The 15245-nt window shown below is 39.1% G+C and overlaps 1 non-coding gene across 1 annotated transcript; it reads right to left on the reverse strand.

Annotated features, from left to right (window-relative positions):
- Positions 1–1239: 1239 nt before the first annotated feature.
- On the reverse strand, positions 1240–1346 carry LOC141624982 (small nucleolar RNA R71). The gene has a single exon (XR_012534782.1). It is a non-coding gene; the product is annotated as a small nucleolar RNA R71 (small nucleolar RNA).
- Between the last annotated feature and the right edge of the window lie 13899 nt (positions 1347–15245).

Below are 15245 nucleotides of genomic sequence, written 5' to 3' on the forward strand. Positions count from 1 at the left end.
GACTTGTAAGACATAAACCAACTCGAGTCTCACTAGACCATGCATGTTGTTGAGTAGGAAAGACTAAGTCGACTTGTAGGTGTTGTACAATCTAATCGATTCGGCTCCGGGACCCAAACTTTCCTAGGATTGTAAGATATAACCCAACTCAATCCATCACAACAATAATTGCTTGCTTATAATTTGAGAACATGTTTGTATGATCAATTCCCATGATTCCCCTATGACCCCATGATATCCTAGTGCTTTTTATCAATTGTTTACAACCCTTTTGTTTCATCTTGCTTATTTACTTTCATTGCTTTTTAGTTAGTGACCTTCTACATCAACCCAAATTGTGACACCCCTAAGACACCTCTAGTTTCGATAGAAATCTCATCTCAATTCCCGTCCCTTGGGATCCGACCTTTACTTGCCTCTTTACTACTATAGAGTTGTTTGTGAAGTTATAAATTGTGTTTTGATTCGGACGTGACCCAACGAAAACATCTATTCAATTGTGAACACGAAACGGACCGATCAAAAAATGGCGATTCTTGCAGGGACGGTGTTAACTTGATTTAGATTTTCTTATATTGTTATTAGTTGTGTCTTTCTTTGCCTTGGGGAAGTAAAACTCCTCAAGGTTTGTTCTAATTGTTTTCGAGTTGTTTGATATTTTGCATGTCTAGAAGGTCACAAGGTGATTTATTATCTTTTGATCGTGAAATTGAAAGAACCTTGACAAACAATAGGAGATTTACTAGGAGGAATTTGAGAGGTATTAGTGAGGTTGTGGATATTCAACCAATTATTGAGTTCATCAACCCTTTTGCAAGAGAAGGTGAGGAGAACCCAACACAAAATACCCCACAAAATCAACCTACAATGCCTAAGTTTTCATCACATTCCGTATCCACCGAGGAGAACCTACCCAATGGTACTCCCACACCACAACATTTGATCGGAAATTTTATTGCCAAATCCGCCTTTATCCAATTAGTCGAAAGGAGCCAATTTGGGGGGATGCCTAGTGAAGACCCTCATTCTCATATGGAAACCTTTTGTGACTATTGTGATGCGATTTCTCAAACCGGTGTAACTCAAGACCAAATTCGATGGGTCTTATTTCCTTTTTCTCTAATTGGCACCATGAAACAATGGTTAAAGGGCCATGATAAGGCCACTCTCGGAATTTATTCTTGGAAGAAGTTGGGTCTAGCTTTCTACAAAAAGTTCTACCCACCGGAAAAGACTAACATGCTAAGAGCTCAAATTACGGGTTTTAAGCAAAGGGATGAAGAATATTTATATGAAGCTTGGGAGCGGTTCAAGGGAATTTGTCGCTCATGTCCTCACCATGGACTTAGCGAGTGGTTCTTGGTACAACAATTTTGGAACGGTCTATATGAAGATTCAAGGAACATTCTCAACATGGGATCAAATGGAATGTTCACCGAAGTTGATGACAATCAAACATGGAACAAGATTGAGGAAATGGCGGTCCATAACTCATAATATAGTAGACCTCGCAAGGCTACTAGAGAAGGAAGGCATGAAATGGACTCCGTTACTCAATTGGGTGCTCAACTTAGTGCTCACATTGACACAATCAATTTGAAGTTTGAACAAGCTATGGCTAGGCTTGAAGAAGCCTCAAAATCACCAAAGCATCATGTTAATGCCATGACGACATCCTCATCAATCCCAAGTGGGATATGTGAGAATTGTGGAAATTTGGGACATGACCAAAGTGAATGTAGGGGAACAAATGAACAAGTGAATGCTTTCCAAGCATACAAGAGTGGTACCCCTGATTCCAATTATTACAATGAAAACACCAAATTCCATCCAAATCTCTCATACAAAAGCCAAGCCCAAATTTGATAACCAACTTGGAAAGTTTATGGAAATTGTGAAGAATTTGGAAGTCTCAATTCCTTTCACGGAATTAATCAATCACGTGCCGGCCTATGCGAAATACATGAAAGACATCCACACAAAGAAAAAGTCGATCTGGAAACTTGAGACTATCACCTTCACTAAGGTGAGTAGTGCAATACTTCAAGGGAGTTCACCTCCAAAACTAAAGGATCCGGGAAGCTTCTCAATACCGTGTACCATTGGCGACACCACGATCAACAAAGCCTTATGTGATCTAGGGGCTAGTGTGAGTGTTATGCCGTACTCGGTGAGTAAAAGGTTGGGGATGGGAGAGCTTAAGTGCACCAATATCACACTCCAAATGGCCGATAGATCGACGAAGACACCATTAGGGATATGGGAAGATGTCCCCGTACGAATTGGGAAGTTTTTCATCCCGGTGGACTTTGTCATTGTTGATATGGAGGAAGATTCCAACATTCCAATCATTCTAGGAAGACCCTTCTTACACACCGCGGGTGCGGTGATTGATGTAAAACATGGAGAGCTCACTCTAGAAGTGGAAGATGAGAGTATAACTTTTAATCTTGACAAGACTATGAGAGCTCCCCGTTTACATGAACCGTGTTTTATGATCGATCATTATAGTCGGAAGGATGAAAAGAAAAAGTCGGAACTCCAATGGAAGAAGAAAATTGAAGATGCTCCATTCAAAGAGCAAGTGAATTGTGACAAGGAGAGCTTGCAAAGCTCATCAAGGACAAGCAATGAAGAAGATGGCCTTATTGGCCAAAAAAATGAAATGGGAAAGTTGTCTCCATCAAATCAAGAGATTTTCAATGATCAACTTAATGAAGTATGTGGTCTTTGGGACGACGAATTTGAAGGGATTTTTAATCCCTACATTGGTAATGTCATCGATCAAGACCGACAACAAGGGCCAAGGTCTATTGAAGACCTCTATCATGATAATGAACAAGCGTTTGATTACTTTTTCAAGGTGTTGAGCAACATCAACAACACCTTGAACATGCGCCCTTGACATCTCATCAAGAATGAGAGTTTGGTGGAGTCCTCCCTAAACCACCATTTGTAAATATTTCTAACTCCCTAACTCGCATTTCAATTCTTATATTGCATTTTTGTTATTTTTGGATTTTTATACTTTGATCAAGATAATTATCATGTTTGAGAGAAGTGAGGGAGGGACTAATAATTTCAATTAATGTGTAGTGCTTTAGCTTAGTGTGGGGATGGCAATTGCCTAGGCTATCCATGCCTTAGTAGTATCCCCACAATGAAGAACACGAGATATGAAGAAGAATGGAAAAATGGCAAGGGATTGGCAAAGTACACGGATGGAACTGAATCCGGGTACAAAGGGGTCGAATCCGAGCGGATTCAGGAGAATCCGCCCGTCTTCAGGCAATCCGGGCATATTGGGTAGAAGACGCCCGTCCTATTATGAGCTGAATTTTTGAAATTTTTGACTGTCAACGAATCCGGGCGTCCTGCATTCAAATCCACCCGTCTTTAAAAATCCGCCCGTCCTGAAAGGAAGACGCCCGTCTTCTTGGCTGAAGAAAACAAGAAAAATCCTTGTGAAGGAATCCGCCCGTCTTCTATAGAAGACGCCCGTCCCGTGTTTGCAAATCCGAGCGTCTTCACTGAAAGACGCCCGTCTTTAGGCGAGTTTTTCCCAACCCAGAATAGGCCAAATCCGGGCGTCCCGAGCAGAATCCGCCCGTCTTGCCCTTGCAGTTCAAATTTTTCGGGTTTTATAAACCCCCTCCCACATTCATTTCTTCATTCCTTCATTCATAACACTACTCATAACCCTCAAAACCCTCATCCTCTCCATTACAAAAACAAGATTCCTCAACAACATTCACCAAAATCAAATCAAAACATCCTTTTAACAACAAATCAATCACTCCTCTTTCAACAAAAATCAAAACCAAGCACAAAATCTTCAACCTTTGAGTCGATTTTTGAATTCATAACGGCAAAGCCTTTCATCTTTAAATCGATTTGGGTGCACTAGAAATTGAAGATTTTTCACTCTTTTCTTGGTTTATTCATCAATGGCAAGGACTAAGGGAGCAACAAAAGCAACAAAGGCACCAAAGGCAAAGGCACTCTCATCAAGACAAAAGGATCTGCAAGCAAAGAAAGCATTGGCTATGGTGGTAGCTAACCCAAACTTGGAAGTGCAACAACAACAACCTCCCATGGAAGCAACAACATCCTCTACTCTGCAAATTGCTCAACTTTCGAACTATCCGGAGGTAATTTTCATTTCCAAATCCCATAGGGACACTTTTGCCAAGTTTGCTAGGAAATCATTTCTATCCACCAAGTTTATTTGTGAAGATACCTTAGAAAAGTTGGGAGTCCTTGAGCAAACTAGAGCCTTTTTTAAAGCCATGGGGTTGGAGAAATTGTTTGAATCAAAAGAATTGACATACCCCTCCCTTACCTTAGAATTTTTGAGTTCTTTGAAAGTTAACAAGGTTGAGACCATGGAGACCATCGAGTTTCGCCTAGCTAATGTTAGTAGGCGCATCTCCTTTAAGGAAATGGGTAAAGCTTTAGGTCTTAGTGACTCACCGAGTTATTTTAAGAATGTTGGCAAATATGACCCCGACCCTCTTTGGGAGGCGATTTTCGGAAGGAAATTTGAAGACTTTCATGCTAGTCGCGCTCTATTAGTCCACCATCCGGGCATTAGAGTGTGGCACAAGGTCGTAGGGAACACCGTCATTGCAAGAAAAGACACCAACCATTTCACCAAACTCGATTTTGTTCTTCTGGAGTCGGCTTTGAACGTTGGTATGGAATTCACCAAGCCTTTCAACTCTCTAAGGCTCTTGGTGGATAGATGGTTAAATATTGATTGTGGGAAGAAAGGCACCACCGTTATTGTGAATGGAGGCCTAGCCACTATCCTAGCTAAATACTTTGACCCAAACTTCAACAAAGATAACAAGTATGAGGCAAAAGAGGGTGGTCATCTCATTGATATTAATACTATGATATACAAGTACAAGTGGGTTACCCATAACCCTCTTGACACCAAGTATGGATGGCTCACTAGTGAGGCTAGATCTTTCACTTTGCCTTCAAAGATTTGTCGATTGAGTGTCCACCGGACCAACTATCTACTTCCCCTTTCAAAAGAGGCCGAGTATATTATCCGACAACAAAAGGGTGACATTGAAATGCCCTCCTCTTCCATTGTCACACCACCCTACCCTTTCGAGTACCAAGAGTTCAAGCCGGAAGGTATTGAAGCAAGAAATGATTATTTGACTCTTCTCATGCAAGAGATGCACAAGCAAGCTTTCGAGGATCGGAAAAAATGCTTACTTAGCCCAATATCCACCCCTCTTACACTTAGCTAGGCAAGGACTACTTGACCTTTCATGTCCTTTGCCTAGTTGGGCGGATAGGGAAGTCTTCTTTCCGAGTGCATCTAGGGTTGTTCCGGGTGATAATGAGGTTGTCGGTAATGAAGAGGTTGATGATAACATTGATGAAGAAGCTAGTGAAGAAGGAGAAGAGGATGATGAGCAAGGTGAAGAAGAAAGTGAAGAAGAAAGTGGTGATAAGACCATTTCTAGTGAGGAAGGTGATGATAATGATGATATGATGGAATATTAGCAAGCTTTAGAGGCTCCTACCCTCTTGAGGTTTGTCTATTTCTCTCTTTGTTCTATTTATTAATCTTGATCATTGTTGGAGTAGTCCTAGCACCATTGAGGACTAACACCTCGGCCCCATTGAGGTGTTCTCATTTTATTGTTCCCACCTTTCAAAATCCAAAATGACAAAATTAATTTCATGCATTGCATAATGTGTGCATGAACTACACCCATCCTTGGACATTAGCAATAATGTCTAGATCGGTTTGGGGAAGTTAATGCATACACAACGGGAGGTAATCTAAATTATCCTCTCCGTCATAAACAAAAACCATGCATCATGTAGTGTAGATTAGTGTAGCTTGCATTTAGTGTAGAAATCATGCATCATGTTTGCATAATTTCCCATCATTTTGGCCATTGAGGACAATGCCCATATTAGTGTGGGGATGGGGAATTCTAACTTAACTTTTATTCAAAAATCCAAAAAAATTGAAAAATTTCGAAAAACCATAAAAATTTGAAAATTGAAAAACCCAAAAACATGTTTATTTCTTTGGTAGTGTAGTTATGTATATTGTATATTGTTTGTTCTATCCTTGTTCACATTGATTGACTACTCCACATCCGAGACATGAGGATCATGAAGACCGCATGGTATGATCTTTCCAATCTCCTTTTTCCTCTTTATGTTAATGACTATGTGGCTTTATTTTGATTGATGCGGTATAACAATGTGAACTTAGGACTTGCATTTAGTTTATATGTCATATTAATTGATAGAATCACTTGCATTAGGATGTATATAATAGTTGCATCATGGCATATAGCTGCATTTAGATAAAATATTTTGAAAAGTGCCTAATTGAGAACTTTGACAAGAGCAACTAAGCCATTATAAATACTTTTTCAACTTAAGACTATGCCTACTAGAATGGTTGTAAAACACCCTAGGTCGTGTCATACTAGTGTCTTTTGACCCATGACCCAAAGCCTAGTCAAGGGTTTGCATGTGAGTCACCTATCCAACCCCGTGATGCGATGTGGACTTGGTTTACTTGTCTAGGTGACCTTGATTGACCTTGTGGTAAGGCAACCCAAAAATACTTTCTATAAATGTTATGAAATGTTGAAATGTTGAGAAATTTAGTTGTTTTGATGGAGGCTTACCACTTCGATGTGCTTTGGAGAGGGATCCATTGAATTGGGCCCCCACACGGTTGTGAATTCAACCGCCCAGAGACAGAGTGACTATCACCCCGAAAAGCTATTGTCTAGAGGTTAACCGGTTTCCTGATAAGCGATTGGCGAAAGCAAAGGACACTAGCCCGGAAGGGACAAACCCCATCTTAAATTTTTGAAATGTGAAAGTTAAATGAGGACAATTTTGAATGCTAGTCATATCCACCCTTTGTTTATAAAGATTTGAGCATTTCATTCCCAAAAAGCCTTTTGTCAAACCACTTTGTCGAGCTTGGGACGATCCATGACCTTTACTTTTGTAGAGAATTCGAGACTTGTCATGTCATATGCTACTAGCATCATAGGGATCATCATTCCACCACCATCCGATCGCTCTTGACGAAAGCATTTGGAAATTGAGGACGAAAGTAGTCTAGTTTAACACCATTTGGAGGTGATTTAGTGCCATCCTCTTAGCCTTAGTATTTTGTTGAACTAGTATTTGTGAAGGATTATATTCTCTTAAATTTGTTCTCTCTTAGTTGCCTCCGCCACTTGATGAGGAAGTGGCTATTCCTTTTGTAGATGTATCCATTACTTGATTTTGTGTGCTTAATGTTTGGATGTGTCGCCATTTTGGCAAGACCCACCTTGCCTTGCAAGAAGGCATCCTACCTCATGGTTGTCTTGTTGTGAGTTGAAGGGGCGGAGTGAGACCCGCTAATTGTCTCATATCGGCTATGTTATTAGGTTAGTTTAAATAATGGTCCTAGTCTTTGTCACCTCTTTACTCAGGACGAGCAAAGGTTCGGTTTGGGGATATTTGATGTGACCATAATTAGCGCATATTTAGCCCCCGAATTAGCCTTGTTCCCATGCTTTTTAGTGCATATTTGGGTCATTTATTGTCTTTAGTTCTTTGTTTTGCATATTCTTTGAGATTTTGATCCCTTGGTAGGAAAGGAGTGCAAATCTTGCATTTTCATGGCAAAACAAGACTAAATTGATTGAATTCAATGACCAAGCATCAAGGAGAGACAAGATTAGAAGGCCTTTGTACATATGATAGTAGATGAGCAATGTTGAGAAAGGATCCTTGCATCCCCGAGGAAATCCCCAAGGATTTTATGAAGAAAAGGGAAGAAAAGAAGAAGAAACAATGCTGAACTACAATCTGAGCGGATTGCCTTGAATCCTCCCGTCCTCCACAGCACAATCCGTGCGTCTTCTGCCAAAGACGCCCGGGTAAGCAGCCACCAAAATCCGCCCGGATTCCCTTGAAGACGCCCGTCTTCCCCTGCTACAATCCGCCCGTCCCGACACCAATACGCCCGGATTCCAGCCCAGCACGAATTCGTCTCTTCATGCATCAAAGAAAGAAGCCCTTCTTTCGAAAAATACCGGCTTCTCCCTGCTCAATCTAAAAAGTGTAATTACTAGTTTAGCCCTTAGTTAACTCTAATGCATCCACCTAATTTCCACTATAAATACCCCATTAGTCTAATTAGAAGAGGATGTTCTTCTTATCAATTATTAGAGTAGTTAATATCAATCAAATCTCTCTTTAGTATTGTAATCAACAATTAATCAAGTTTTAATACAAGTTTTATTTCCTTAATCTCTCTTTTGTTCATCCTTTATTTTGGGTAATTGAAGATTATTTGGGTTATTATTAGGAGATTGACAACCTCTCAATCAAGCATCAAGTACTTCTTTTATTCTTTGCTTTATTATTGGAATCATTAGTAGGTATAATTCTCTTAATCCCTTTTTAATTATTGTTAATTACTTTCATTTGTTCATCATGTTTCCTTTTGTTGGTATGATTGACAACCTTGCTAGCATGATCAACATGATAATGAGTGAGTAGTGACCTAGCTAGGGTTAATGGGTAATTAGGGGAAACCAACATGGGGAATGATTCATGCTTAAATTAATATGCTTTCATGGTTTATTTGCTTGCTTGTTTTGATCTCAACTCATGCACATGTTATGTTTGATGAAATGTGAGCCTATGAATCCTTGCATTTTTTACCCATCACCTATCTTTCCAATGAGACTTGTAAGACATAAACCAACTCGAGTCTCAGTAGACCATGCATGTTGTTGAGTAGGAAAGACTAAGTCGACTTGTAGGTGTTGTACAATCTAATCAATTCGGTTCCGGGACCCAAACTTTCCTAGGATTGTAAGATATAACCCAACTCAATCCATCACAACAATAATTGCTTGCTTATAATTTGAGAACATGTTTGTATGATCAATTCCCATGATTCCCCTATGACCCCATGATATCCTAGTGCTTTTTATCAATTGTTTACAACCCTTTTATTTCATCTTGCTTATTTACTTTCATTGCTTTTTAGTTAGTGACCTTCTACATCAACCCAAATTGTGACACCCCTAAGACACCGCTAGTTTCGATAGAAATCTCATCTCAATTCCCGTCCCTTGGGATCCGACCTTTACTTGCCTCTTTACTAATTGTAGAGTTGTTTGTGAAGTTATAAATTGTGTTTTGATTCAGACGTGACCCTACGACAACATCTATTCAATTGTGAACACGAAACGGACCGATCACTGTTAGACCCCAGCAGCATTTGATAATAGTCTAGGAAAGCCTCTTGAATCCCCACCTCATCTGTATATAGTACCCCTTTGTGGTCATGTATTTGATGGATATAGTTTTTGTTTCTTCTTGCTTTAATCACACCATGGAAGTAGGAAGAATTACAATCCCCTTCTTGAATCCAATGGGCCTAAGCTTTTTGCTTTAGAAACTTCATTTTGGCCTGATTGAGGACTGTAGAAGTTTGATTGGTCTCATATTCTTGCCTCACTAAATCCTCACTTCCAGGGCTTTGAACCAGTAGCTGCTAGATATGAATGAGCTTTGTCTGAGCTAAATTTGCTGCATTTTCAATATCAGAAAGTTGAGCTCCATTCAATTTTTGAGCAATGGCTACAAAGCTTTTAGTTTTTTAACAACTTGGAACATTTTAGTCCCAAGTACTCTCTGATTCCAACCAGTATGAACACAAGTGAGGAAATCTGGAGCAGAGCTCCACATATTGAAATATTTGAATGTCCTATGTTTGTTGGATCCCCTTATTGTTGTACTCACAAGATAAGGTGTGTGATCAAAATTCCCTTCAGGCATAAAATTAGCATAAAAATCAGGATAGCTTGTCATCCACTCCTGATTAGCTAGGAATCTATCCAACCTGCTATAAATTCTGGTTTCAGGTGGTTGCTTATTGTTCCAAGTATAGTAGGCCCCAAGGGCTTGAATATCCATGAGATTACAATCATCCAAACAGTTCTGGAATGGCTCAGAAGCATTAGTAGACACAGTCCCACCCAGTCTTTCATTATCCACGAGAACACAATTAAAATCCCCTCCAACAGCCCAAGGGCCCTGACTGAGATTGCCAAGTCTTCTCAAATTTCCGCACAAAGATTCTCTCTCACTGACTCCATTAAAAGCATACACAATAGTATAGAAGAATTGTTATTGCTTTACTTTCTCAGGGACTAGCATATGTATATATTGAGCATTGTATTCTAGAAATTACACATCAAACATAGTAGGTTTCCATAGTATCCATACCCTCCCACCATGATGCTGAGTAGAGTTAGTAAATATGCTCCAATCCCTAAACACACTGGATATAGTTTTATTCAACTGGGCATGCTTTATTTTTGTTTCAATGATGCCAAATAACCCAACATTATTAATATGCAAAAAATTATTTACAACAATTTGCTTACCCTCCCTATTCATCCCCCTTATATTCCAAAATCCTATAATCATTGATTAGAGTGAGAGGAAGCATTACCATCATCTCCAACTCCCTTCCTGTTTGTGGAAGGTGAATTGGACTCACTAAAGTCCTCCATAGGAGCAGGAGAAGTCTGAAGTGACAAACTTATATTTCCAACACCCTGCTTAGTTGCCCTAATATTTTTGATAGGGGAAACTGAACTTGAGTTCCTATAGTTGGGCTAGTCTGAGGTGTCAGTTCAGAATCCTGAGGCTCAGTTGATCTTTGCACTTGAACTGTTAAAATATCAGTACCTGACACTTTTGTTGCTTCTTTATCAGTACTTGACAGTTTTGTTGCTTCTTTATTTATTACAGGTTGCAGGTTTGTCCCAGTCAAAGGCTTTGGAGAAACCTTCTGAATTGGCCTCCAAACCTGTGGTACCACTCCCTCTGTCTGCTTTACTTTATTCTTCTTGCACTGTTGTTTTTAATGGCCTATTTGATTGCACAAAGTGCACACTGTTGGTTTCCATTCATAATCAACTTTTATTTCAATGAGGTTTTGTTTTTCATCTAAAAATTGTATCTTTTCTGGAAACTTCTGTCCCAACTGTAATTCCACTATAATCCTAGCAAAACCTAATCTGGTTTTTGCTTCAGTTGCAGAGTCATTCTTAACATATTTGCCCACCAAAGTTGCAAATTTTGGCAAGCTTTTGTCCCAGAATTTTAATGGCAATTTCTGCAATCTGATCCACACAGGTACTTACTTAACCTCCTCTTTAGTCAATTCTATATCTGGTTGCCAAGGTTTGATAACTAAAGGCTTGATGTCAAATAAAAAGTATCCACTTGACAACACAGCCTTTTGCATTTCCTCAGTATTAAACCTTGCCAAAAAAAACACCATTTTGGAAGAAAAGAGATTTTGTCCACAGTGTACTTACTTCATATGCGTTTCAGAAAACCCTCCATCACTTTCCATGGTGGATTTTCCCCAACAATGAAGCCATAAACAGCCTGTTGCCAATAGCTCAGTTCTTCCTCTACATCTTCATTGGATAATTGGAGTAAGTCTCCTGAATTGTCATCAATCATTTGAATAATCTTTTTTCCATGCCTCTGGTACCAAATTTCCTCCTCTATATTTTCGTTTTCAGATGCAGATTCCTCCTCCACATCTTCAACGAAACCATCCTCCGGATCATAAGCAGGAACACCAGTGATATCATGAACGTTTTTCTGCTTGGAACCCTCCTCAACATCTGGCTTCCCTATGACTTTCTGTTTCTCAGACTTCAATGGACTTAGAACATCAAACCTATTTGCTGAACTATGATGTTTAGAGTTTTTGTTTTGATTCGATTTCTTAGTCATTGTAAATTAAGAAATCTCAGTTAATGTAAACCCTAGAGATGACAGCTTTTTCTTTCTCTTTCTATCTCTAGGTTAAACATCTTCTTTTTGTTTATTTTTGCAAATGATGATTTAGACTCTGGTGCTTTCTTATTGAAAGACCTATTGTTGTTAGTAGAAGATTTTGCTTGCTTGTTTCGAAAGATTCTATTTTTAAAACGACGAGCAAACAATAGGGTCTCATCCTCTATGTCGGAGCTGACATCCTCGCTTTTCAAGGCCACGTGTTTACCTCTACTCAGTTCTGCTTCATCATCATTTAGAGTGATTTCATGGGCCATGAGGGCACCAATGAGTTCTTGATAGGATAGGTTCTCAAGATCTCTCGATTCCTCCATTGTTGTGACCTTGGCAGGCCACTTTTTAGTCAGGCTCCGAAGAACCTTTCTTACAATGTCCTCGGTGTTGAATTTTCTTCCTAGGTTTTTTAATTCGTTTATGATGCTTGAAAAATATGCGGACATACTATCTAAGAACTCATTTGGCTCTATATTGAATAGCTCATATTTCTGTATTAACAGATCTATGCGGTGTTTCCTAACAATGGAAGTACCTTCATAAGCTAGTTCAAGGCCGTCCCATATTTCCTTGGCCGTTGAGCACGAAGAGAAGCGATCGAATTTTGCATTAGTCATGCCTGTTTACAATAGGCTTATTGCTTTAAAATTCTTTTCGGCCTTCTTGTAGTCAGCCTCGACATAATCCTCTTCCTTTTTCTCGTAGGTAGTGCATTCAGTGGACGCAACCAAAATTTTATGCGGTCCGTTTTGGATAATCCTCCAGCACTCCCAATCATGACCCTTCACATAGTGAGTCATCATGTTCTTCCATAAACCATAATTATTCCCATCAAAGACGGGACACTTGAGGTATTTGTAATCCATTTATCACGTGATAGGAAGCAGAATATAAAAGGATAAGATAAATAAAGATAGACAGATCAGTGATGTGACCAATATTTGAGCATATATAGTCCCCGAATTAGCCTCGTTCCTATGCTTTTTAGTGCATAATTGGATCATTTACTATCTTTAGTCCTTTGTTTTGCATATTCTTTGAGGTTTTGTTTCCTTGGTAGGAGAGGAGTGCAAACCTTGCATTTTAATGGTAAAATGGAGCTAAATTGATCGAATCTAATGACCAAGCATCAAAGTGAAGACAAGACTAGAAGGCCTTTGTAAATAATGGGCAATGATGAAGACGATCCTTGTATTTCCAACAAAATCCTTGAGGATTGTTGGAAGAAGAAAAGAAGAAAAGAAGAAAAAGCTTGCTGAACTAGAATCCGGCCGTCACAGCATCAGGACGCTCGTCCAACCTTCATAATCCGAGCGTCCCTCCAGCCAATCCGCTCGTCCAACTCTCACAATCCTCTCGTCCCGACCCCTTGGCCGCTCGAATTGTCATCCAGTACAGCACGCCTTCTCCTTGTTCTACTCGGGATGCGCATATTTCTAAAAGACTAGCAAAAAGGAGACTCGCATCTTTCTTCGAGAGGAGCATTTCCTCAACTTTTCTTAAGGGTCTTAATCGTCATTTAAGCCCTTAGTAACCCTAATTTATGTACCTAATCCCCACTATAAATACCCCATTGTACTAATTTGATTATCATCAATCCTTAGTATAATTTATGTTCTTCTAATCTCTCTTTAATCTTGTAATCAACTTTTAATTAAGCATTAATACAAATCTTATTTCCTTTATTTCTCTATTGTTCATCATTTATTTTGGGTAATTGAAGATTATTTGGGGTTTATTTGGAGGATTGACAACCTTCCAATCATTCATCAAGTACTTTTATTATTCTTTGCTTATTAATTTGGAATCATCATTAGGTATAATTCTCTTAATCCCTTTTTAATTATTGTTAATCATCTTCATTTATTCATCATGTTTTGCTTTATTAATATGATTGACAACCTTGTTAGCATGTTAGACTTGATAATGAGTGAGTAGTTTCCTTAGCTAGGGTTAATGGGGAATAGGGGAAACCAACATCGGGGATGATTCATGCTTAATCTAATATGTTCACATAATTTATTTGCTTGCTTGTTGTGATCTCAACTTATGCACATGTTATGTTTGATGAAATGCGAGCCTAAGAATCCTTGCATTTTTAACCCATCACTTACCTTTTCAATGAGACTTGTAAGACATAAACCAACTCGAGTCTCATTAGACCATGCATATAGTTGAGTAGGGAGGATTAAGTTGACTTGTAGGTGTTGTAATATCTAATCGATTCTTTTTCGGGACCCAAACCTTCCTAGGATTGTAAGATATAAACCAACTCGATCCTATCACAACAATAATTGCTTGCTCATAATTTGAGAATATGTTTGTATTATCAATTCCCATGAATCCCCTATGAACCCATGACACCCTAGTGCTTTTAATCAATTGTTTACATCTCATCTTAATCATCTTGCTTGTTTATTTACATTGTTATTTAGTTTAGTGATCGTCTTATCTCAACCCAAATTGTGACACCCTTAGACACCACTACTTGCAATCGAAAATCCAACATCAATACCCGTCCCTTGGGATCCGACCTTTACTTACCTCTTTACTAATAGTAGAGTAGTTTGTGAAGTTATAGATATTGTTTTGGTCTAGGTGCTCCTAACGACAAGTAACCGAAAAATATAGTCCGACCAAAAATGGCGCCGTTGCCGGGGACGGTGTTAACTTGATTTTATTTTCCTTGATTTTTATTAGTTCTGTCTTTCTTTACCTTGGGGAAGTACAACTCCTCAAGGTTTGTTCTAATTGTTTTCAAGTTGTTTAATATTTTGCATGTCTAGGAGATCACAAGGTAACTTGTTACCCATTGATCACAAAATTGAGAGAACTTTGACAACCAATAGAAGACTTGCTAGAAATACTTTGAGAGGTATTGGTGAGGTTGTAGATATTCAACCAAATACTATTGAGTTCATCAACCCTTTGCAAGATAAGGTGAGGAGAACCCAACACAAAATCAACCACACAATCAACCCACAATGCCTAAATTTTCATCACATTCCGTACCAACCGAGGAGAACCTACCCAATGGTACTCCCACACCACAACACTTGACCGGATATTTCATTAAAAAATCCGCATTTATCCAATTACTCGAAAGAAGAAAATTTGGGGGGATGCCTAGTGAAGACCCGCATTCTCACATGGAGACTTTTTGTGACTATTGTGATGCGATTTCACAAACCGGAGTGACTCAAGACCAAATTCGATGGGTCTTATTTCCTTTTTCTCTAATTGGTACCGCGGAACAATGGTTAAAAAGCCTTGATAAGGCTACTCTTGGTATCGACTCTTGGAAAAAGTTGGCTCTTGCTTTCTACAAAAAGTTCTACCCTCCGGAAAAGACTAAC

Source organism: Silene latifolia, chromosome X, assembly GCF_048544455.1.
Source record: "Silene latifolia isolate original U9 population chromosome X, ASM4854445v1, whole genome shotgun sequence".
Lineage (NCBI taxonomy): Eukaryota > Viridiplantae > Streptophyta > Magnoliopsida > Caryophyllales > Caryophyllaceae > Silene > Silene latifolia.